Genomic DNA, 20,398 nt, shown 5'->3' on the forward strand with positions numbered 1-20,398 from the left:
AGGGGAATGGGAGATTGAACTCTAACCACCATACTTTGCTCTAAATTTCCTCCTGAGGTACCAGAAAAAATCACACTCATGAGCTAGAGCGAGCATTCTTTTCTACTGACCTTAAGTTTTTACACAGTTTCTCTTCCTTAACCAATTGCAAATCAGAAATCTACCTGTGACCTGTAAGCCCCTGCTTCAAGATATCCATCCCTTTTAGGCCAAAACCAATGTGTAACCTCCGTGAGTTAATTTGCAATTTTACCTGTAACTTCTGCTTTCCTGAAATGCACCCCTGACTTTACAAACTCTTACCTGTAAGCCACTGGGGGGTCAGGACTTAAGCGTTAGCTGCCTGATCCTCCTTTCTTGACACCCTGCAAATACATGTCTTTCTTTCTCCCACTACAAACCTCGGTGTAGATATCTATTCTTACTGTGCCAGTGAGCAGACCCCAGTTCAGCTCTATAACAGTAGATTACTTTATTAATCACCTTCTGTGTCAGTTGAGATTCTTTTGTTGGAAGTGATAGAAATTTTAAATTAAATACATTGAAACTGTAAAGTGAATTTATTGACTTACATAAACTAAGAGTTTCTGAAGTCATGCTGATTTCAAGTGAAGCTTGATCCAATGACTCAGATGATGTCAGTGAGGACCAGTTTATTTCCAATTCCTTTTTTTTTCCTTTGGATGTGGTCAGTTTCATCCTAAACTCTTCCTCTCCCACACATTGTGGTATCAAAATGGGTACAGCAGATCTAGTTTCACACCCTCAGACTGTACTATTCAGGGCTAAAAAGTAACCACTAGCCACATGTGGCTCTTGAGAAATGTGGCTAGTCTGAATTGAGATGTGTTGTAGGTGTGAAATACACATATCAGATTTCAAAGACTTGGTATGTAAAAAATATATGAAATTATATTAATAATCTTTCTACTAATTATATATCAAAGTGATAATATCTTGAATAGGGGCCGGGCACAGTGACTCACACCTATAACTCAGCACTTTGGGAGGCGGAGGTGAGAGGATTGCCTAAGTTGAGAGCAGTCTGGGTAACTTGGTGAGACCTCGTCTCTACAATAAATCAAAAAATTAGCTGGGCGCGGTGGTGCATGCCTGTAGTTCTAGCTACTTGGAAGGCTGAGGCAGAAGGATCACCGGAGTCCAGCAGGTCGAGGCTGCAGTGGCCAGGAGTGTGCCACTGCACTTTAGTCTGGGCGACAGAGTGAGACTCCAACTCAAAAAAAAGAAAAAGAGAAAGAAAATTTCGTGTAGCCATGTGTGCTTAAAAGAAGATCCTTCCCTAGTCAAACCTTGATATAAGAACACTGCCCTGAGCCGGGCTTGGTGGCTCAGCCTGTAATCCCGTGCCTTTGGGAGGCTGAGGTGAGTGGATTGCCTGATCCCGTGGGTTCGAGACCCGCCTGGGCAGCGAGACCTCATCTCTACAATAAATCAAAAAATCAGCTGGGCGTAGTAGCACATGCCTGTAATTGCGGCTACTCGGAAGGCTGAGGCGGAAGGATCGCCGGAGCCCAGCAGGTTGAGGCTGCGGTGACCGGGAGCGGCCACTGCACTCCAGTCTGGGCGGTGGAGCGAGACTCCAACTCAAAAAAAAAAAAAAAGAAAAAAAAAGAACACTGCCCTGGCTGAGACTTTGAATGCAGCTCTGCCTGGACTCCAGATTCACAGAAACTGTGAAATAATATGCAGGATTTTTTTTTAATTTACCAGTTTTGTTTTCTATTATGTGCCTTGTAAATACCTCACTAAAAACCAGCATCTGACACAACAGAATGACATTTGCAGGATGTAATATTGTAGTGACAGTATTGAGGTTGATTGTATTAGACTATTAAACTCTGAGTATTAAATGGTTACATCTTAATTATACAGAACAATGGTTCAGTAACATAAAGATAGAGAACAGCATCTGGAAGTGTATCTCAGTCAATGCTTAGAGATCAAGTGTTCACCAGTCTTTCCATTATCTTCCACAGCAAGTCCTTGTTTGCACTGAATTCTGATGACAACAACACTCTGGTGTTTCCCCAGGCTACTGTATAAAGAGGATGCCGAAGGCCATCACCACACAGCATACCCCAACATAGGGGCTCTTCTGCTAACCAATTCTGGCACACTTCCAAAATATCCCAACAATCCAGTTGTATTTCTGTCCAGGAGGCTTGGTGCCAAGGAGTGGATGTTAGCACAGGTACATAGAAGCATCAAGATTACTGTCAACAGACTCTAAAAATTGAAAATGGCAGATATAGCAAGGCTAACATTGCCCCAGCCACATCACCCTCAGGATTTTTCTTTTTGAGTCAGTATCTCACTCTGTCGCTCAGGCTGGAGTGCAGTGACACGCTCACGGCCACTACAGCCTTGACCTGCTAGGAGCTCACACGATCCTTCCACCTCAGATTTCCAAGTAGCTGGGACTACAGGCATGCACCATCACACCTGGCTAATTTTTTGATTTATTGTAGAGATGAGATCTCACCAAGTTGTCCAGTCTGGTCTTGAACCCGTGGGCTCAGGCAATTCTCTCACCTCGGCTTCCCAAAGTGTTGGGATTATAGGCATGAGCCACCACACCTGGCACCCTCAGGATTTTTTAATGCTGCTAAATTGTTACACATCAATAAGTGACTAATACAGATGACTTGAGTGATATGTCCATTAAATTTGCCACAGGCATTTAGCCACACCTTATAAGAATATTCTTATTTTATTGAAGAATATCAGTGAATAGAGAGAGAATTCTATTAGCTCAGAAAACAAAAGCTTACCTCCATAAGTTACCATGGAGAGATAGGCCCCGATTTCTGTTATTGATTGGCTGCCATGAATACTGCCAATAAATTTTAAGTCTTAATGAGTTCTTGTTGCTTGAAGAATCTTAGTTATACAGAGTGAAAAGCTGGTGGGGATATATTACCTTTCTGTTTTTGCTAGAAATAGTTTTTACTTGGCAAAGGAAAGGGAGTTGGAAATTGTGCTCTTGAAGGCACAAAACCTTTATTTTCAAAGGCTGTTTTTTAGACCTTGTTAATGGGGAACAGAGAGAAATCTACCTTGGAAGAGCAATCATTTTCAAACCACACCACCCCTGAAGGAGAAATTTCAATTCTAAAAATATACCACCAAGCACACCAACTGAAAGAGAAATGCCTAATGGTTGTGAAAAATCTTTATGTCCAAAGAAATTGTTCACGTTAAGGTGCGGTTTTGCTTTTATCTGCAGTGAACACAAAGGATGTTGATTCATCAATCCATTGTTCTCCCTTTTTAAGAGTTTCATCTTAAATAACAGCAAACCGTGGGAGTTCACAAAATCAACTCATCAGTTCTCTTATTTGCTGTTTGGTATGTACTAGAATTTGCTCTCTAATGTTTACACATTTCCCTTCTTAAATTTCGAGAATTTATTTTGGTTTATAGCGACCCTGGGGTTTTTTGTTTGCTTGCTTTTATTTTTCTAGAGATGGGATCTTTCTTTGTCACCCTGGCTGGAGCGCAGTGCTGTGATCATAGCTCACTGTAACCTTGAACTCCTGGGCTTAAGTGATCCTCCCACCTCAGCCTCCCGAGTAGCTGATACTACAGGCACATACCACTCTGCCTGGCTAATTAAAAATAATTATTTTGGAGCCGGGCTCGGTAGCTCAGCCTGTAATCCCGCGCCTTTGGGAGGCTGAGGTGAGTGGATTGATTGCCTGAGCTCGCGGGTTCGAGACCCGCCTGAGCAGCGAGACCTCATCTCTACAATAAATCAAAAAAATCAGCCGGGCGTGGTAGTGCATGCCTGTTATTCCGGCTACTCGGAAGGCTGAGGCGGAAGGATTGCCGGAGCCCAGCAGGTCAGGCTGCGGTGGCCGGGAGCGGCCACTGCACTCCAATCTGGGCAACAGAGTGAGACTCCAACTCAAAAAATTAAAATAAAAAGCACCCTGAAGGAGTTTAGCCTCTTGCTTGGCGTTTGTCATAAGACAATTCTGGAGGAGGCAGCTAGGACACAAAACTGAGAATAAAAAAGCTTCATGGATTCCATGTTCCAAAGACAGAAGAAAATGGTTGAAGTCTCTTGCTGCTAAGAAGGAACCAAACTACTTTGCTATCCACAGCCTCATGCCATCCTGCCTTCCAAGCTGTTATACTGGGGGAGGAATGGAGCAAGGGCTGGGACTGGTCCCTCTCCTCCCTGTGAGAAACCTTTCTTTGTAATGGTGGGAACCTGTCAGAAGGGAGAACTGAAGGCATCTCATGTCCAGGGTGGCTGCCTACTTGGACTATGGACTTGTTGGTGGACTCTCTGGGCTTATTATTATTATTATTTTGATGGTCTCATGCATTTATTCTTCCCAAAGAATGTTATTTTCAGTTCTTATGTCTCTGTCACACCTCTCCCCCAGACCCTAAAGTTGAGATTTTTTTTTTAGAACTGCATTTCAGTTTGAATTGCATTTCATTTTTTCTAACTTTATTGAGGCATAATTTATGTACAATAAAATGCACATTTTTAGGAATACATTTAGAAGAGTTAGAAGATAAATATATACACTGTGTAATCACCAGTGCAAATAAGATATAGAGCATTCTCATCAGTCCCCAAAAGGTCCTTTGAGCCCTTTTGCAATTAATCCTCACCCTTATCCCCAGCTCCAGCTACTTTCACTCTTCCCCTTTCTAGAATTTTCTATACATGCAATCAAATAGTGTATATTCTTGTATGTGCCTTCTTTCCCTCAGCATAATAGCTTTGGGATTCATTTTTGCTGTCACTTGAATCAATAGTGAATTCCTTCTTATTGCTGAGTAGAAGTCCATTGAATGGATAGACCACAATTTATTTATCCTGCTTTTTATTTTGATGTTAATTTGGGAAAAAAAGGAATTTTCACAATGCTGCTACTTCTTTAGGAACAAGCCACTCATCTCCATTTTCTTTCTTTCTTTCTTTGAGTTGGAGTCTCACTCCATAACCCAGGCAGGAGTGCAGAGGCACTCTCATGGCCACCCCAGCTGGGCCAGGTTTACCTGCTGGGCTCTGGTAAACCTTCTGACTCAGCCTTCCAAGTGGCCGGAGCTACAGGTGAGCGCTACCACACCTGGCTAAATTTTGATTGTAGAGACAAGGTCAGTTTGCCCAGGCTGGTCTCGAACCTCTGGGCTCAGGCAATCACACTCCCCTCCGCCTCCCAAAGTGCTGGGATTACAGGCTGAGCACCGAGCCTGGTCCATTTTCTTACTTAGGTCTTGTTTTTATGTCTGTAGCCAAGCTTCATAGTTTTCTTTACGTGGCCCCTGCTCTAGTTGCATTTATTTCTAGGAACTTGATCGTTTGTTGTTACTGGAAGAGAATCATTCTCTTTAACATTAGCTCAATGGTTGCTACTAGCATAATGGAAAACTATTGATTTTTTGTGTGCACATTCATCTTATATTAGGCTATCATTTGGAACGCTTGTGGGTACTAATAATTTTTTAGTTGATTCTCTTGGGTTGTTTAGGTTTATACTCCCATCCCTTGCAAACAATGTTTTTTTGAGGAGTGATACTTACTCCCTTTTCTTATTTTTGTGATCTCTTAGGAAAGGGAGAAAAATGAGAGGGAGGTAGTGGGGTGCAGGGGTGAGAGGCAGAGAGAGGGGACAAAAATGAAGCAATCTGGACTCTTGATATTGGGTAGGTCAAGAAGGAATTAAGTGAAACCCTTGGGACTTAGTAGAGGGAAGAGTGGTTGGAAAAGTCGAAGCTAGAGACCATTTCCTGTGTCAGAAAATTATGCAAGATGTGGCCTTTCCCCCTAATTTCTGGTCTCTGCCCCAAAGATCAAAGGAGCTTTGAAGGGAGGATGAAGGGGCAGCATGAAAGAACAGACCACTCCCCACAGACCATTCACCCTCCTCACTCCAGAGCTCGGCCCCTGGAGGCGGGTAGAGGGAGATGATGTATCAGGTGGCACTACTATGAGGAACTCTGGGTAAACCGAAGATATCTGAGAGCTGTGGGGTTTACCAGGAATGTCTTTTAAGGTGGAAAAGGAAGATTCAGTAGGGACTAGTTGAAGGAAGAGACTGGAAGAAAATAAAACAGTTTCTTTTTTGGACAGAATATTCAACAAACCAGTTGCTTTTAAAATGTCAGCTGCATTTCTATTTTTCCTATTTTAGGAAGGGTGCAATTAAGAGGAGACTGGAGAAGGCATTGATTTGGGGGCAAAAGCCCATCTATATTATCTTTGTGGAAGCAGCCCTTTCTGAATCAGACTTGGATCTTGTCTTTTATGGCACTACCAGATGGGCCATCATCAAGTAAATAAAAAGTATCAAGGACTCACTCTGCTAGGACCTGCCCTAGCGAAAAGGGGGCAGCCCTTGCAGTTATTCTATTGGGCCACTAGATAGCGCTTCTGCTTCGATGAGGCAAAAATGCTAAACCAAGTAACGGTGCTTTCAAGTGGTTTAAAGATAAGGAAGCCACTGATGGGAGTGATTTTTGTAGGCAGGACGCTAAAGTTATTGCAAGAGAAGTACAGGTGCTCATTAGGCAGTGTGAAATGAGTATGATCTGGAGAAATGCCTGCATTTCATATGAAAAATTTATTTATATTGCTAAACAAGAACATTAAAAATAAATAGGCACAATGAGATACCACTTCATACCCATATACCAAAATGGAAAATAACAAGTGTTGGTTAGGATGTGGAGAAATTGGAATCCTGATTCCTTGCTGATGGGAATTTAAGTGGTGTAGCCACTGAAAACACTTTGGTAGTTCTCCAAAAAGTTAAACATAGGATTGCCATATGATACAGCAATTCCACTCCTTAGTATATATATATATATATATCTCCAAAATAATTAAAAGCAGGGACTCAGTCCAGGCGCGGTGGTTCATGCCTATAGTCCCAGCACTTTGGAAGGCTGAGGTGAGAGGAATGCCTGAGCCCACGGGTTCGAGACCAACCTGTACAACTTGGCCAGACCTCATCTCTACAATAAATTTTAAAAATTCGCTGGGCGTGGTGGCGTCTGTCTGTAGTTCCAGCTACTTGGAAGATTGAGGCTGAAGGATCTCCTGAGCCCTGCAGGTTGAGGCTGTGGTGACCGTGAGTGTGCCACTGCACTCTAGCCTGGGCGACAGAGTGAGACTCCAACTCAAAAAAAAAAAAAAAGAAAAAGCAGGAACTCTGATATTTGTACACCAATGTTCATTCCAAACAACCCAAGTTTCAGTCAACAGATGAATAGATAAGCAAAATGTGGCATATGCATGCAATGGAATGTTATTCAGTCATAAAATGAAATGAAATTCTGATATTTGTTACAACATGGATGAACCTTGAAAATATGCTAAGTGAAACAAGCCAGACCCAAAAGAATACTGTATGGTATGATTCTATGTATCTGAAGTACCTAAAATAAGCAAAGTGATAGAGCCAGAAAGAAGAGTAGAGGTTAAGAAAGTAGGTTAGAAGCTGCCAGAGCTGGGAGGAGGCTAAAGATGGGGAGTTACTGTTTAATAGACAGAGTTTGTTTGGGATGCTGAAAAAGCTCTGGAAATGGGTAGTGGTTATGACTCAACATTGTGAATGTACTCAATGCCATTAACTTGTACCCTCAAAAGTAGTTAAAATGGAAAAAAGTATGCTATGTGTATTTTACCACAATAAAAATAAATAAATAAAGCTATACCCTCTGGTATCTATTCTTGGCTAAGAAAGTGGCTCCTGATATTTTATTGGTTAACCTACAATTAGACCTAAAGACCTATAACCAGAAATACAAGTGACTTTTAAACGTTAGTAAAGATGCTCAACTAAAACTATACTGAAATAACACTTTTTTCATCTATCACTTTGGCGAAGACAACACACTTCAGTAACACACTGTGTAGGCGGAGGTGAATAAAAGCACCCTTTGTCAGGCTCGGTGGTTCAACCTGTAATCCCAGCACTTTGGGAGGCCAAGGCGAGTGGATTGCCTGAGCCCGCAGGTTTGAGACCAGCCCGGGCGACCTGGTGAGACCTCGTTTCTATGATAAATAAAAAATAAAAGGCACCCTCTGCAGTACAACTCTAGTAGGACTGTAAAATAATGAAGCCACTCAGGAGGGCAATTGAATGATATCTACCAAAGTGTACTAAACAAACCCTTTGACACAGCAAAGTCACAGTACAAAATTTATTTTGACTGGGCACAGTGGCTCATGTCTGTAATCCCAGCACTTCTGGAGGCCAAGGCAGGAGGATTGTTTGAGCCCAGAAGTTCGAAACCAGCCTAGGCAACATAGGGAGATCTCATCTCTATGAAAAAAATTTAAAAAAAGATTAGCTGGGTGTGGTGGCACACACCCATAGACTCAGCTACTCAGGTGGGAGGGTCACCTGAGCCCAGGAGGTTCAGCTGTGATTGTACCACTACACTGCAACCTGGGAGACAGAGTGAGACCCTGATTCAAAAGACAAAATAGTGTTCTACAGATAAACTTGCACATGTGTAAAATTATGTATATAAAGACTACTCTTTGCAGTATTATTTGATATAGCAATACATTAGTGACAACCTAAACGTCCATCATTTGGGGGCTGATTACATAAAATTTGATGCAACCATTCAGTGGAATACTATGCAGACATAAAAAAGAAATAAAGAAGTTCTGTATGTAGTCATATGATGGTCATATTTCTTAGCACAAATAGCAAATTGCAGGGGAGTATACATTATATCATTCTATCATTTGTGGTGAAAATGTGTTTTTTTGTTTTGTTTTGTTTTGAGTCAGAGTCTCACTCTGCCACCCAGGCTGGAGTGTCGTGGCACAATCATAGCTTACGGCAGCCTTGACCTCCCAGGCTCAAGTGATCCTTCCTCCTCGGTCTTCCAAGTAACTGGAACTACAGGTGTGCACCTCCATGGTTGACTAATTTTGTTGACTTTTTGTAGAGATGAGGTCTTGCTATGTTGCCCAGGCTGGTCTTGAACTCCTAGGCTCAAGCAATCTCCTGCCTCAGCCTCCCAATGTGCTGGGGTTACAAGCATGAGCCACTGTACCCGGCACAGACAGTAGTCAATATTTATTAAGACACCTTGTATGTTAGATATATATATTTGGAAATCTGATCATCTGTGAAGTCCCCTGGTTTGGGAACCGGTTGGTTTAATCACCCATTGGGGAACATGATTTCATCAGTTTCTGTTCAGTGTTCCTTTGGGGGATCAGGAATGGGAGGCAGGAGTTCAGCATGAAGACTGTGGAGGGCACACACTGGCACTTGCCTTTTATGGAATATGTAGGAAGAGAAGGGCTGAGGTGTCAGCTAAAAGAGTTAAGCAAGGAGATTTCGCCTCCTACCCATTAGGACACCTAATGTCAAACGGGAGACAAGTATGGTGCGGTATGGAGAAATTGGAGTCCTGGTACATTGCTGGTGGGGATGTAAAAACAGAGTAGCCACTGTGGAAAGCAGTTTAGTGGTTCCTCAAAAAAATGCAAAATAGAATTACTGTATGATCCAGCAATTCCACTTCTGAAGATACATACAAAAGAATAGGAAGCGGGGATTCAAAGAGATACTTATCTGTAGTGGTTTTATTCACAATAGCCAAAAGGTAGAAGCAACTCAAGTGTCCATCGACAGATGAGTGGAAAAACACAATGTGGTCTATTCACACTGTAGAATATTATTCAACCCTAAAGAGGAAAGAAATTCTGACACATGCTACAACATTGATAAACTTTCAAAACATTTTGCTAAGTGAACAAGTCAGTCACAAAAGGACAAATATTGTATGATTCTACTTATACAAGGGACCTAGAATAGTCAAAAGTCCAGAGACAGAAAGTAGAATGGTGGTTGTCAAGGGTTAGTGGGAGGGGGACATGGGAAGTTAGTGTTTAATAGAGATGGAGTCTCACTTTTGCAAGATGAAAAGGCTTTGTGGATGGATGATGCCAATTGTTGCCCAACAATGCAAATGTACTTAGTACCTCTGAACTGTACACTTAGACAGTGATTAAAATGGCAAATTTTATATTATTGTGAGCTACATAAGGCTGGACAGTGTTTTCTCGATAGATAGATAGATAGATAGATAGATAGATAGATAGATAGATAGATAGATAGACAGATGTCCCAAAAAGAAATCTTTAGACTTTTCTGAAAAGTTGTGTTGATGAACAGCAGAACACAACTTTTTTCCTACTCATTCCATGTTTTATGTTTCTTTTCTTCCCAAAGTCCTCCCTGCTAGGTTTGCTCTTTGGTTTGGACAGCCTCCCTCAGTAACCACACATGGAAACCTGAACTAATGGATCCTGTAGTCTCTCTAAGAGCATTAATTTTATTAGAGGTTGAGAAATAAAGAGAACATCGCAAAGGCACTCTTACAGAAGAAAGAGTAGAAAAGTGCAACCCAATATTACTTATCATGGAAAAGGCCAACTCAGCTTATGTTAAAGAATAAAATTGCAAAGGCAATTCTTTTTAATGAATAAGCATTTGATCATTAAAAATGACTGTCTTTGAGAAGTTGAGGTGGGAGGATCGCTTGAGGCCAGGAGTTTGAGACCAGCCTGGGCAACATAGTGAGACCCTGTCTCTAAGAAAAAAAGAGCTAGGCAAGTGGCATGTGCCCATAGTCCAATATACTCAGGAGGTTGAGGCAGGAAGATAGCTTGAGCCCAGGAGTTATGTGCCACTGCATACTGGACTGGGCAACAGAGTGAGACACTGTCATATATATATATATGTATATATGTATAAAATATATATATATTTGACTTAATTTTCCTCTATTTTTGCCTGTACTCCGTACTAACTCTCTTTTAACCTTTCTGATAGGGCCAATAAGTAGTCCACTAAAGTTGTCCATGTCCTATTCCCTAGAGCCAATGAATATGTTATCTTACATGGCAAAGTGACTTTGCAGAGGTGATTAAATTAAGACTCTTGAAATGAGAAGATTATTTTGAATTATTCAGCTGAGATGGGAGTCTTCATAAGAGGAAGGCAGGAAGACCAGAGAGAAGAAAATGTGATAAGTAAAGGGGAGAGAGAGAAAAAGAGAGGGAGAGAAACAAGTGACTTATTTGCTACATTTCTGAATTTGAAGATGGCAAATGGAGCCATGAATCAAAGAATATAGGTGGCTTCCAAAAGCAAAAGGCAAGGAAAAGAATTCTCCCTTGAAGTCTATAATACCTTGATCTTAGTACACAGTATCTATGTTGGCTTTCTGATCTCCAACACTGTAAGAGAATAAATTTTTGTTGTTTTAAGCCGCTACATTTGTTATAGCAGCAAAAGGAAACTAATACCCTGGTGTTCTCAGTGTCTCTTGAACACATTAGGCTCTCTCCATCCCACCTCAAGGCCTTTGCTTTTGCTGATTCTGCTGCCTGGAGTGCTTTTCCCTTAGTTACTAGCATGACTTTCTGCCACATTTGGGGTTTATTCATTTTTTTTTAAGTGACAGGGGTTCTGTCACCCAGGCTGGAGTGCAGTGATTTGATCATAGCTCACTGCAGTCTTGAACTCGTGGGCTCAAGTGATCCTCCTGCTCGGCCTTGCAAAGTGCTGGGATCACAAGCGTGAGTCGCTGCATCTGACTCACTTTGTTGAAATTGTTACTCTCCTCTGCACCCCATGAGACTTTCTCCTGGTTCGTTTTTTTTCCATAGCATATTTTACTTATTTATCTTGCTTGTTGTTTCTCTCCACCCACTATCACACGTGCTCCACAGTCAGGGATTTTTTGTGTGGTTTATCTCCTGCTGTCTAAACACCTAAAATAGTGCTGGCAAAGAGTAGGCACTCCATCAATGTTTGCTGAGTGAAAGAATGAATGAATGAAGCCTGATGAGGTCTTCCTCTTCCTCCTATTAAAGAAATTGTCAGCCGGTCTTGGTGGCTCAGTCTGTAATCCCGCGCCTTGGGAGGCTGAGGTGAGTGGATTGCCTGAACCTGCAGGTTCAAGACCTGCCTGGGCAACTTGGCGAGACCTTATCTCTACAATAAATCAAAAATTAACCGGGCATGGTAGCGCGCGCCTGTAGTTCCAGCTACTTGGAAGGCTGAGGCGGAAGGATCGCCGGAGCCCAGCAGGTCGAGGCTGCGGTGGCCGGGAGCGGCCACAGCACTCCAGTCTGGGCGACAGAGTGAGACTCCAACTCAAAAAAAAAAAAAAAAAGAAAAAGAAATTGTCAAATAACTTTAATCCTTGTATTTGATATTTGTCTCTTGCGTGGATTTTATTAGTGATGTCCAGTGTTCTCCTGTTCTTGCTCTTGAATGATTGCTTCTAAATATTTATTCCATGACCTGATTCAAACCCATTAATAATCACAGAATTCTTACAAGTAAAACTTTAAAGTAGAGTGGCTTTTATACCTGACCTTTAGATCTAGTGCTTTGCTGAATGCATAGGTACATTCATTCATTTATTCACACATTAATTCAGAGAATTCAAATTTATCAAGAGCCTACCACATGCCAGGCACCATGCATGATACTGACAATTGTTGTGTGGGGCCAGATAAGTGCAAGCTTTGTTCTCAAGCAGGTAGAGTGGGTGGGGCTTGGAGAGGGACTTGAAAATAAATATTAGGCTGGCAAGGAAGGTAAAGAGCCAATTTTGTAAAAAAATTTATTATTGCATGCAGACCTCAGATAAACCCAAATGGAAGATATGGGGCATTTTTAAGAATAGTCTCAGGACAGGGATTTATCTTTTTGGGACTCAGCCAAGGCATGAGACGCAGTTTCTAGTAAGTGTATGCTTTTCATCAATTTTGAAAGATTGACATTCTTCTAGTCTCTTTCTCATGGGGTTTTTCCAGGCCAACGTCAGTAATAATTATCATATTAAGTATCCAGGGAGAGGGGACCTAGCTCACTGTAGGAATTTGATGACATTTTTTTCTAGTTGTCCTTAGAGAACAGTTGATGTGAGTCAGGTGCATGAGTTTCTTGTATTACAAGTGAATTGGGGATTATAAAACACTCCTGAAGTCAGTAGGCTAAGGGATTAGAGATATGTTTTTATAATTTATAGCATTATCGAAGACACAAAATTAATTGACATGCCTGGGCATTATAGAAAAATGGTCTAGAAACAAATGGCAGAGAAGCTAATTGCCATTTAATTGAGCTTTGAAAATTTAGCTGTCCTATTTAAAAGATTTGTCTAAGGTCAAAGATATAAAAAAAGTAGATAGGAAATAGCTCATTCAAACTTGGAGAAAATATTTAAAAAGTGATGGTATCAAAATGAAATTTCTTTTCTTTCTTTCTTTTTTTTTTTTTTTGAGTTGGAGTCTCACTCTGTCACCCAGACTGGAGTACAGTGGCCGCTCCTGGTCACTGCAGCCTCGACCTGCTGGGCTCTGGCTATCCTTCCGCCTCAGCCTTCCAAGTAGCTGGAACTACAGGCGCGTGCTACCATGCCCGGCTAATTTTTGGTTTATTGTAGAGATGAGGTCTCACCAAGTCGCCCAGGCGGGTCTTGAACCCGCAGGCTCAGGCAATCCACTCACCTCAGCCTCCCAAAGGCGCGGGATTACAGGCTGAGCCACCGAGCCTGGCTCAGAATGAAATTTCTAACAATCAGTTAATTACCATAACATTTAAAACCTGGAAAATGTATTTTGATTAGCTTGTGAGTTCTGCTGCTTTAAATAAAGTATATTTAATGTTTTGGAAGCTTTCACATAATACAGTTACAGCCAGTAGTTCTCAATCCAGGTTGATTTTGCCCTTCAAGGGACATGTGGCAATGTCTATAGACATCTGTGGTTGTCATGACTGCAATGTGTGTGCTAGTAGGTGTATGTACCAGTGTCCTGCAATGCACAGGACAGGACCTTCACAACAAAGAATTATCTGGCCCCAAATGTAAATAGTGCTGAGGAAAAGAAGCCCTGAGTTACAATGATGTTTCACATTTATATACTGGCTTAAACATTTTTGTTTTACGTTCAGAAATTGAGATATAATTTGTTTTTTGTTTTTTTTTCTTTTTTTCCGAGTTGGAGTCTCACTCTGTCACCCAGACTGGAGTGCAGTGGCACGCTCCCGGCCACCGCAGCCTCAACCTGCTGGGCTCTGGCGATCCTTCCGCTCAGCCTTCCAAGTAGCTGGAACTACAGGCGCACGCTACCATACCCGGCTAATTTTTTTATTTATTGTAGAGATGAGATCTCGCCAAGTTGCCCAGGCGGGTCGCGAACCCGCGGGCTGGCAATCCACTCACCTCGGCCTCCCAAAGCGTGGGATTACAGGCTGAGCCACCGAGCCCAGCCTAGATATAATTTGTATACTCTACAATTCACTCTTGAGAAATGTACAATTCAGTGTTTTTTACTATACTTGCACAGTTCTATAAACATCACCACTATCTAACTCCAGAACATTTTTGCCACCCCGAAAAGAAACTCTGTACACATTTATTAGAATGGACAAAACACAGAACACTGACAACAACAAATGCTGGTGAGGATGTGAAACAAAAGGAACTCTCATTCATTGCTGGTGGGAAGGCAACATGGTACAGCCACTTTGGAGGACAGTTTGGTGGTGTCTTACAAAACTAAACTTATTCTTACCATAAAATGTAGCAACCATGCTCCTTGTTATTTACCCAAAAGAACCGAAAAGTTATTCCCACATAAAAACCTGCACATGGTTGTCTATAACATCTTTATTCACAAACTGCCAAAACCCGGAAGCATCCAACATGTCCTTTCAGTAGGTGAATGAATAAGTAAACTGTGGTATCTTGAGATAATGAAATATTATTCAGTGCTAAAAAAAAAGAAAGCGCCGGCAAGCCATGAAAAGACATGGAGGATGCATATTCAATGCTTATGACTAACTGGGCGCGGTGGCTCAAGCCTGTAATCCTGGCACTTTGAGAGGCCGAGGCAAGAGGGTTGCCTGAGCTCAAGGGTTCAAGACCAGCCTGGGCAACTTGATGAGACCTCGTCTCTACAATAAATAAAAAGAATTAGCTGGGTGTGGTAGTGTGCACCTGTAGTTCCAGCCCCCTAGAAGACTAAGGCGGAAGGATCGCCCAAGCCTAGCAGGTTGACAATGGGGTGATCGTGAGCATTCCACAGGCACTCTAGCCTGGGTGATGTAGTAAGACTCCAACTCAAAAAAAAAATGCATATGGCTAAGTGAAAGAAGTCAATCTGAAAAGGCTGTCACATATTGCATGATTCCAAGCATATGACATTCTGGAAAAGGCAAAACTATGGACACAGTGAAAATATCAGTGGTTAGGGAATGGAGGAAGGAAAGGATGAAAGGCACAGCACAGAGGATTTTTAGGACAATGAAAAGACTTTGTATGATACTGTAATGGTGGATACATGTAATTATACATCTGTTTAACCCATAGAATGTACAATACCAAGAGTGAAACTTAACTTGTAAACTATGGATTTAGAGTGAATTAATGTTTAAATTCATCAGTTGTAACAAATGTACCATTCTGGTGGGGAAGGTTGATAATGGGGAAGACTATGCCTGTGTAGGTGCAGGGGTATAAGGGATAGCTCTGTATTTTTAATCTCAGTTTTGCTGTGAACCTAAAATTTCTCTCTTAGCCGGGCTCTGTGGCTCAGCCTGTAATCCCGCGCTTTGCGAGTCTGAGGTGAGTGGATTGCCTGAGCCCGCGGGTTCGAGACCTGCCTGGGCAACTTGGTGAGACCTCATCTCCACAATAAATCAAAAAATCAGCCGGGCATGGTAGCGCGCGCCTGTAATTCCGGCTATTCGGAAGGCTGTGGTGGAAGGATCGCCAGAGCCCAGAGGGTAGAGCTTGCGGTGGCCGGGAGTGGTCACTGCACTCCAGTCTGGGCGACAGAGTGAGACTCCAACTCAAAAAAAAAAAAAATTCTCTCTTTTTTTTCATAAGCCAAACTATAAACTGCTTTTATTTTATTTTATTTTTTAGTTGGAGTCTCACTCTGTCACCCAGACTGGAGTGCAGTGGCCGGGAGCGGCCTCCGCAGCCTCGACCGGCTGGGCTCCGGCAATCCTTCCGCCTCAGCCTTCCAAGTAGCTGGAACTACAGGTGCGCTACCACGCCCAGCTCATTTTTATTTATTGTAGAGATGAGGTCTCCCCAAGTTGACCAGGCGGGTCTCGAACCCGCGGACTCAGGCAATCCACTCACCTCGGCCTCCCAAAGCACAGGATTACAGGCTGAGCCACCGAACCCGGCTTTTTTTTTTTTTTTTTTTTTTGAGTTGGAGTCTCACTCTGTTGCCCAGACTGGAGTGCAGTGGCCACTCCCGGCCACCACAGCCTCGACTTGCTGGGCTCCGGCGATTCTTCCGCCTCAGCCTTCTGAGTAGTGAGAACTACAGGCACATGCTACCACGCCTGGCTAATTTTTGATTTATTGTAGAGATGAGGGCTTGCCAAGTTTCCCAGGCGGGTCTCGAACCCTCAGGCTCAGGCAATCCACTCACCTCAGCCTCCCAAAGCTCTGAGATTACAGGCTGAGCCACCGAGCCCGACTATATCCAGCTTTATTAAAGATACTTTTCCTAAACAATCATGGTATTTCGGGCAGGACATGGGCAAACTTTAACAGTATACAACAACTTTCAAACTCCCTTCTTTAATGAACTACCAAAATCAGAAAGCCACTATAAAAACCCAATGAAGTCTTCATCTGATGCTCTGAACAGGGGAGAAGTTTAGAGTGAGGGTTGACATTTCACATTTAGCATGTTGTTTGACAACTTTTCACAAGTCGACCCTGACTTTCAGGAAATGAAATGAAAATGACAGAATTTGTCTGAAGATCCACAATCTATAAATGAAACTGCTGCTCTTATGAGGGGTGCCATATCAGTGGCATCACTGACATACTGGTAACCAATTATTGGGGGTCAGGTCCCAATAGATGTCTGGGTTTAAGGGAGTTAAGTCTATGCTGAAGGCAGAAAGGGAGAAGAGGACATTAAAAAAATGAATGTTTTTCCACACCACAAGGCGTTTGTACCAAGGTGGCTATGTGTCAACGTTGGGGAATCCCTCCTCCTGGAAGCCAGGAGGAAGTCTCTTAAAACTAGAAGGGAAAGGTGTTTTCTCCACATCAATCCAGCTTTGGAGACATTCTATTAGTGACATATGCCCCTTTCCCAAAAAACAATAATGAAGTGTTCTGTGTGCTAACAACATAGCTTAAAAAAACAAAACCAAAATTCTGCATTTTTATAAAACTTGATAAAAAATAGTATTTCAAACTGTCCAGTCACCAGAAGTACACAGTTATCAAAAATGCACACACTTCACTTGGCATCTCCAGCACCCTCAGCTTTCTGTGCCTGGCTGTTTGGCATCTCCATTTTCTCCAGGATTATTCCCCTCCTTGCCAGCATCGGCTTTTCCCTTTTTCCTTCTGGGTACCTTCTCTTCCTTCTTAGCTGGGGCCTTCTTAGGCTTGAGCTCTGGCTTTGGAGGAGCAGGTTTAGCCAACAACCTTGCAGATCTTCTCTGGGGTTCATCCTTCACCTTGGTTTCATCTCCTTTAGCATCCCCTTCAGCCTTCCTCTTGGGCATGGTGGTGATGGCAGCGGAACTAAGGCGTTGGACGCCGGGATGGAGCAGCGCGTGGGCTTTGCTGGTTCCGGGTGTCGTTCTTGCCTCTTCTTCACACTGCTCCAAAATTTCTCTTAAAAAAAAAAGATTGAAAACAAAAACCCAAACCACAAAGTGATATCACTATATATCTGCTGAAATAGCTAAAATAAAAAATATTGTCTATACAAGGGAAAAAAAAGGAAACTCCTTGTCTGTTAGTGGTTACTCTACATTCCCCCATATCCCAAATCCCTGGCAACCACCAATCTATCTTTTGTCTCTATGGACTGACATACTCTAGATAGTTAATGTAAATGTAATCTTATGTGTGGACTCTATTCTTTCCCTGGGCATTATTTTTTTGGGTTCATCCACATCATAGCATCTTTTAGTGGGTCGTTCCTTTTTGTGGTCAAATAATATTCCATTGCATGAGCATAACACCTTTTGTTTATCCACTCATCAGTGGAAGGACATTTGAGCAGTTTTCATTTTTTGGCTCTTGTGAATAATGTCGTCAAGAATATTTGTGTACAAGAGTTTGTGTGGATGTTTTTTTCTTTTGAGCAAATACCTCGGGGCGAAATTGTTGGGTCATAAGGGTATTTTATGTTTGACTTTTTGAAGACCTGCCCAAATGTTTTTCAAAGTGAATACATCATTTTACATTCCCATCAGCAATTTAGGAAGGATCCATTTTTTTTGTGTCTGTTTATTTATAGCTATCCGAGGGAATATTGTGCTATTGTGGCTTAGATTTGCATTTCCCTAATGACTGATGTTGTTGAGCATCTTTTCATGTGCTTATTGGCTATTTGCATATCTCCTTTGGAGAAATGTCTATTAAAATCTTGTGCTTATTTATTTATTTATTTATTTATTTTTGAGTTGGAGTCTCACTCTGTTGCCCAGACTGGAGTGCAGTGGCCGCTCCTGGCCACCGCAGCCTCGACCTGCTGGGCTCTGGTGATCCTTCCGCCTCAGCCTTCCAAGTAGCTGGAACTACAGGCGAGCGCTACCATATCCGGCTAATTTTTTTTATTTATTGTAGAGATGAGGTCTTGCCAAGTTGCCCAGGTGGGTCTTGAACCTGCGGGCTCAGGCAATCCACTCACCTCAGCCTCTCAAAGGTGCGGGATTACAGACTGAGCCACTGAGCCCGGCTTAAATCTTGTGCTTATTTTTAAATTTGGTTATTTGTCTTTTTATTGCTGAATTATAAGAATTCTTTATACATTCTGGATACTGGTGTGTTTTAGGTATATGATTTACTGACTTTAGATTTTAGGAAGCATTTACACATCTCTTAGATCTCAAATCTCACAATAGTTAGGCATAAATTTTGGTTCAAAGAGGTTAAATGATGTGTGTAGAATCAGAAGTTAGTTCATTTGTGAATTCAATGAAACTTTTATTGAGAGCCTACAAAGTTGATTGTTGGCAGGCTAGAAAGAAGTATGAATAGTCTCTAGAATTTGATTTCCAAGTAAGTTTAAAACCTCTACTTAATAGAACATCACTGGAGTAAGAGGAAGGGAAGAGAGAGAAAAAAAGAATAGAGAGGAGAGGAAACCAAGCCTTATGCTCCTTGCTTGTATGTATGTAATGTTTGGGGGGGTCTCCTTTTGTATATTTTCCTTTACTTGAGACTCAACTATGAAAACATGAAATATTTATTTGAAGATTCAGTCTTTAATGAGTCTTGCAGTCATTTCTCCTTCCTCTTTAAGGTGCCTTGGCATATCTCTGCTTGTGTCATATCCCAGTTGAGTGCTCAAAGGGCAACCCCATTTTCTTTATTTTCAAGTTTTGGGTTGGGTGTTTGCTATTATATACCAGCTGCCCTCCCCTTAATTGCCATGGCCCTATTGTACCCTCCAATGCCATAGGATATTATTACAATTTTCCACAATCATTTGCTTACAGGTTCATATCTCCACCATATTCAACTTTTCAAGGAGGGTGTCTTTTTCATTTTGATACCCCCAGTGTTTAGTACAATATATGTTTGGGGAATAAATAAATGTGTGAATGAAAGAGCATCATACTCTCTTTTATTAGGATTCAGTTATGATGGTGTCCTTCCAGAATCCTCATCACAACAATCATCATGGTTTCATGTTAGGCAAACAACTGGTCATTGATTTATTTTGTGCAAGGACAAACATAAGGCTCAGGTTTCTTGTAGGTCATTTTAATGACAGCTTATTCTTGGCCATGTCTTAGCCCTTGAATATCAGCACAACTGTTGGTCTTTTTTTTGTTGTTTGTTTTTGGTGTTTTTGAGTTTGAGTCTCACTCTGTCACCCAGACTGGAGTGCAATGGTTGCTCCCGGCCACTGCAGCCTTGACCTGTTGGGCTCCGGCGATCCTTCCGCCTCAGCCTTCCAAGTAGCTGGAACTACAGGCGTATGCTACCATGCCCAGCTAATTTTTGATTTATTGTAGAGATGAGGTCTCGTCAAGTTGTCCAGGCGGGTCTCGAACCCGCGGATTCAGGCAATCCATTCATCTCGGCCTCCCAAAGTGCTGGAATTACAGGCTGAGCCACCGAGCCTGGCCTGTTGGTCCTTTTTAAATTCTCCTTTCTCATAAGCTTTCTATGCGGTTGCTACTCTTAAAAGAAAATTGACTGGGCTTGGTGGCTCAGCCTGTAATCCTGCACCTTTGGGAGGCTGAGGTGAGTGGATTGCTTGAGCCCACGGGTTCGAGACCTGTCCGGGCAACTTGGTGAGACATCATCTCTACAATAAATCAAAATGAGCTGGGCATGGTAGCGCGTGCCTGTAGTT

The 20,398-nt window shown here is 42.2% G+C and overlaps 2 pseudogenes; both read right to left on the reverse strand.

Moving 5' to 3' along the window:
* Positions 1-2,053: 2,053 nt before the first annotated feature.
* Positions 2,054-12,448, reverse strand: LOC110596648 (annotated as a pseudogene).
* Positions 12,449-17,336: 4,888 nt separating this feature from the next.
* On the reverse strand, positions 17,337-17,585 carry LOC103271803 (annotated as a pseudogene).
* Between the last annotated feature and the right edge of the window lie 2,813 nt (positions 17,586-20,398).

This window comes from Carlito syrichta, unplaced genomic scaffold (assembly GCF_000164805.1).
Source record: "Carlito syrichta isolate Samal-C Ts95f unplaced genomic scaffold, Tarsius_syrichta-2.0.1 Scaffold311911, whole genome shotgun sequence".
Taxonomy (NCBI): domain Eukaryota; kingdom Metazoa; phylum Chordata; class Mammalia; order Primates; family Tarsiidae; genus Carlito; species Carlito syrichta.